This window comes from Artemia franciscana, chromosome 5, assembly GCF_032884065.1.
Source record: "Artemia franciscana chromosome 5, ASM3288406v1, whole genome shotgun sequence".
Taxonomy (NCBI): Eukaryota; Metazoa; Arthropoda; class Branchiopoda; order Anostraca; family Artemiidae; genus Artemia; species Artemia franciscana.
Window position 1 is genome coordinate 60,868,090 of NC_088867.1, and position 5,974 is coordinate 60,874,063.

The following is a 5,974-nucleotide window of genomic DNA, read 5'->3' on the forward strand; positions in this document are numbered from 1 at the left end:
TGTAGGAGTAGTTTACTTGAAACCTCTAAAATTGTGCTTCTATTATAGAGTTTTGGCGCACAAGTTCTATGCCCAACCTTCCCAGTTATCCATGATCCTTCAGATATATTGGCCTACTCGTTTATAGTAGTATATTTATTTTTAGCGCTCCTGCTGGTTATTGATACCAATACTGATAATCCTAAAGCTCCTTCACAAACTGTGACTCTAAGAAAGATGAATGCGTTAATTATTCTCATATAATTTGAATATATCAATAAATTGCTGTTCTAATGAGAAATTTGCTGTTGATTTAACGTCATTCATATGAGTGCTCCCTACAATTATCTTATCTTTCTTAGTTTTAAATAAGAATTTCATGTTTATGAGCACTTCTTCGGGTTACCTCTATCCTGCGGATTGCCTTAGGTAACGGGAGTTCCCCTAAAAATATTTTTGAAGTACGCCTGCAATATTGATGCTACCTCTTATTGCAGAAAATAATTACTTATATAATGTAACAAACATATTCACATGCTTACTAGTACAAAGGTGGAGAAAGAATTAGGCTTGATTGCCGGTTGCAGACTTCACGAGATGAGAAGAGTGATGGGCTTAATTGTCATCAGGAGCTTTTTTGGCCAAATATTTAAATGGTAATGTCTCATTTCCCTATTTATATAGAATTTTTAATGACCTCTTGTTTCCCAGAGGGGTTCGCTCCTACAGGTGCCCTGAAACAATTTTTGACGGTGCCTTCAAAACACAATCAGACTCTTTACACCGTCTATAGTTTTGAGCACTACTTGTTTCTTCAGTCAGTATTGTGCGGGCCGATGATGTTCATAATGTGGACATTTTAGAACAGAAATGCTTCGTTTTCTTTGTTCCTTGTACAAAAAATGCTTCAGAAAATAAATGCAAGTGAAATTATGTCTGCTTAATTCAGAATTGTGATAAAAAAAAAAATTAGGACGCATAGTTTGTGCGATGTATAGTTGTCCATAGTTTGTGCGATGTTTGTCATGGATTTTTCTTTGTGAACTACCTCAAATCCTAAAAAAAACGAAATTATCCAAAAAAAGGCTTCTACCACCGAGCTTAAAGTTCTTTAATATTTTTTAAACTAAAAAGTGTAATACGCAAAGCGGAAAGGGTAAGCGGCTCTTAGAAGTTCACAAAAATTAACAGTATACGCCAGCGTTAATAAGCAGACACCAGTTTATATATGATTGTTTATATTAAGAATGATTAACTTATATTATAGATTTATGATTTCTTTCGTATTTGGAGGTATTTGATACAGAGTCTGATTTTCTTCTCTTTGACCCTAGCATTGAATATTAAAGGCTCCCTTAAATACCTCACCATCTTATTGATTATCCAGTTAACCCTCTCAAAAATTCCGCAATTTATTTTACTAAATTTCTATTACTAAGTGTCTTAATGCTTATGAGACTATGTCTGTTAAACAATAATATTAAATCGCAGCTTAAAAGTCCTTTCAATTACTTTTATATAATTTTCGAAATGAAACTCTTAGACCCCAGACTTGGAAGATATTTTTTTTACAATTCCCAGTGCTTCGTTTTCCAATAGAAGGCTACTTACTAATATTAGTTCTGTCAGCCCGCCATTTAGAGTGATAGATTTTTATTTTATAAGAAACTGAGAGGCTTTGTGAAGCATGATATATTTGTATCTATAAATAGCTTAGTATTATTAACTATCAATACTGCCAATCATTCATTTTGAAAACTCTGCTCCACAGGAAACTTAAATAGTCTGCATATCCGAAGTCTACAAGAGTTAAACCTTCGATTTTAGTACTAGAAATTAAATAAAAAAACAAGTTTTTTTAACTGAAAGTAAGGAGCGACATTAAAACTTAAAACGACCAGAAATTACTTCGTATATGAAAGAGGCTGCTTCCTCATTAACGCCTCGCTCTTTACGCTAAAGTTTGACTCTTTCTCTCAATTATTTTTTTAAAACAGTAAAAAACTTTAGCGTAAAGAGCGGGGCGTTGATGAGGAAGCAGCCTCTTTCATATACGAAGTAATTTCTGGTCGTTTTAAGTTTTAATGTCGCTCCTTACTTTCAGTTAAAAAAACTTGTTTTTTTATTTAATTTCTGGACGTTTTTGAATCAATGCATGTTTTGATTTTGGCTCTCCGCAGGGGAATAATTAAAACAAAATTTGCATTTTTTTTTTTGGCTAAATGGCTTTCCCATAATTTTGATCGAATGATTTTGATAAAAAAAGAGCGGGGGAGGAAGCCTAGTTGCCCTCCGGTTTTTTGGTTAATTAAAAAGGCAACTAGAATTTTTGATTTTTTACGAATATTTTTATTAGTAAAAGATTTACGTAACTTATAAATTAGCTTAAGTAAAGAAATTTTGTATTCTCATATTTTTATTACATATATGAGGGGGTTCCCCCCTTGTCAGATCCTCGCTCTTTACATTAAAGCTTGAATTTTGTCCCAATTAATTAAGAATGACCCCAGAATCACAAAAGCTGTAGAATAAATAGTTGAAATTACTAAAAATACTTTAGCGTAAAGAGCGAGGTATTAGGAGGAGGTGAGCCCCTCAAATGGGTAATAATTTCTGTTTGTTTTAAGTTTTAATGCTGCTCCTTACTTCCAGCTGAAAGAACTTTTTCATATTTATTTTTTCATTTTTTTTTTAAATAATGCTAGTAAATCCTGCGCTCCCTTCATGGAGATTTTCTTCCGCCATGACAAACTATCGATGGAAAGTTCCCCCAGCATATCCCCCTCTTCTCAACCCCTCCCCCAACCAGAAAAATCCTCCTAAAAACGCCTGTACACTTCCCAATAACCATTACTATATGTAAGCACTGGTCAAAGTTTGTAACTTGTTGCCCCTCCCACGGGGACTGTGGGGGAGTAAATCGTCCCCAAAGACATAGTCATAAGGTTTTTCGACTACGCTGAATAAAATGGCTATCTCAGAATTTTGATTTGTTGATTTTGGTAAAATAATTAGCTTGGGGGGGCCTAGGTGCCCTCCAATTTTTTTGGTCACTTAAAAAGGGCACTAGAACTTTTCATTTCCGTTAAAATGAGCCCTCTTGCAACATTCTAGGACAACTGGGTCGATACGATCACCCCTGGGAAAAAGAAAAAAAAAAAAAAAAAACAAATAAACACACATCCGTGATCTGCCTTCTGGCAAAAAATACAAAATTCCACATTTTTGTAGATAGGAGCTTGAAACTTCTACAGTAGGGTTTTCTGATACGGTGAATCTGATGGTGTGATTTTCGTAAAGATTCTATGACTTCTAGGGGGCGTTTCCCCCTATTTTCTAAAATAACGCAAATTTTCTCAGGCTCGTAACTTTTGATGGGTAAGACTAAACTTGATGAAACTTATATATTTAAAATCAGCATTAAAATGCGATTCTTTTGATGTATGTATTGGCATCAAAATTCTATTTTTTAGAGTTTTGGTTACTATTGAGCCGGGTCGCTCCTTACTACAGTTCGTTACCACGAACTGTTTGATATCCTGTTCTCCAATGTTTCTGGTGTCTTCTGTAGGAACATTAAATAGAAATATATCGAATTGTTGTACTTTGTCTCAATCTCCCTATCAGATTTGTAAAAAGACAACAGCAAAAAAACAGTTAAAGCTTGTTGGACCTGAATTTGTTCTTTTTTCTATTGAATATTTTTGAATATTTCTAAGAAAAACTTGACTCTTGAAGTTCTTTAAGAATAATTATCATTCAATTTCAACAGCCGTTATCTTTTAAGAGTGGTTTTTTAAGATTTGGGAGAGAAAGTCGAACTTTAGTGGAAAGAGCGAGGAAAGAGAAAGGGTAGCCTCCATTATATAAGGAATAATTTCTATTCATTTTCAATTCTGTTGCTGCTCTTTACTTTCAGTTCAAAAAGCTTGTTTTTTATTTAATCTCTGACACCATGAAATCCCCCTCCATGGAAATTTTTTTCTAAGAAATTATTTTTTCTAAGATTTGAGTTAAATTATTTTTTTGCAAAATTTTGATATTACATTTCTATGACGCGAAGGTGCGAAAGTATCTTGCCTCTCAACTCCCTCCCATTAGTTTTAGATTTTCTTAGATTCAAGTTTCTATTTCTTGTTTTAAACAAGTCCTCTATCGTAATCGTAACAACAAAGCCGAGAGAGGGGTAACATCATGCAAGCAAAAATCAGACCACTTATCTCCATGCCCGAAGTATCATCATTGATGATTTGACACAGGAGTATAATTTTTCAATCTTCTCCAAGAAAAGCGTTGGGGCCTAATCTACCATAATTTATTGAACCTCTGGATTTCAGATTTTAAAAGTAGAATCTTTGAATTTACACTTTTTAGGTAGTATTTTTAGATCATGTCTGCAATAGTGTACACTGGTTATTACCTTGGAACCACTATTTCCAAAATATGCTCCTAAGCTTAGATTATTGATATTTCCGTACGCTCTAATACCAATTTCTTACCACCATACTATTCGAAATCTTTCCTTTAATTGTTTCCAAACTACTTTATTCTGTATTCCGCCATTAACAACGGTTTCTTAAAGAATTGCGTACGCTTCTACACCTTTCCTCTTTCACTATTTCTGCAACTAAAGATTTTCTCCTTTGTGTTTTCTTTCTTTTTTCAATTTTAGTATTTTTTTTTTTTAATGTTAGCAGAGAAAGCTTTAATTACATCCCGTTTTTCTTAGAATTAAAGGGTTTAAATTTCATTTTACATAATATATTTTTCACATCAATTAGTTTAATACTCACTGTAATTATTAGATAATCCTCTCAAGGTACAGAAATCTTTCAAAAACTTATGGTAGGGCTAATGAGCTACCCACATTGATCTTATAAATGCAGTTGATTATTTGATATTTTTTCTGATTAGCGCACACCCACCAATTGTTTAAAACCACATTATTCAAAAGCCTTCCTTGAATCGTTTTCAAACCATGTTATTTCATATTGTGTTTCTAAGTATGGATCCTTAGAGACTTACTGTACCTTCACTCCTTTTCTATTTCTGAAAACTAAATACTTTCTCCTTCCCTTTTTCATTTTTAATAATTTTTTAATTTTCCAGGAGGGCCTTTTACTGTATGCCATTTTCTTTTTAGAATTTGAGGATGTTACACTTCTCATTTTACTTCACTACAATTAGTTTAGTATCTTTATTACAAAATCAAATTCTCACCACCCTTTTCGTTAAAAGTTTGAAAATTTCGAAAAAGCAAAATATCTTCAAAAATTTTGAGTCTGTCTATGTTGTTTTGGGTCCTATGACTTACAATTTCAGAATTTCGGAACTCAGCTAAGTAGGAATATTTTAATTTCTCCTGTAATTGCCCTCTTAGCTTATGATTCTAAGCCTTGTGTTGTTCAGAGAATTTTTTTTTATGTGATTTTATGGCCCTAGGTTTGCCTCTACTCCATACTATGTTTTGTGCTTTTTACCTTTCGAGATTGGTTACAAATGCTAATAATAGCTCATCCTTACAAAAAGGCTAATTCACTTATGGATTCTCCAGTCCACTCTTCAATCAATTTCTTTAAAATTTTAATTATTCTCAGCTTTTTTCGAGCATATAAATAGGATAAATAAGATGTATATTGTAAATTTCTTAGACTGTATTTAATTTTATGAGCATTGCGAGACATAAAACCTTGTAGGATAATCCTCTAAATTTCAGAATTCAATATCTGAAATCTTTGATTTCTGCTCTATAGGTCAAATTTCTAGAATATACCTACAATAGCTTACATTTGTGATTGACTTCAACCCCACTCTTTCCATATTACACTCCCAAGCATTGATTCCTAGAGATTTACGGATACTCCTATCCCTTTCCCCCTTCTTTATTTCTGAAACTAAAGACTTTCTCCTTTTGTATTTTTTTTATAATAGCTGATTTTTTTTTCAGATTCAGCTCAAGCTGATTATTTTGGTTTCGCCTCCTATCGCCCCCTTA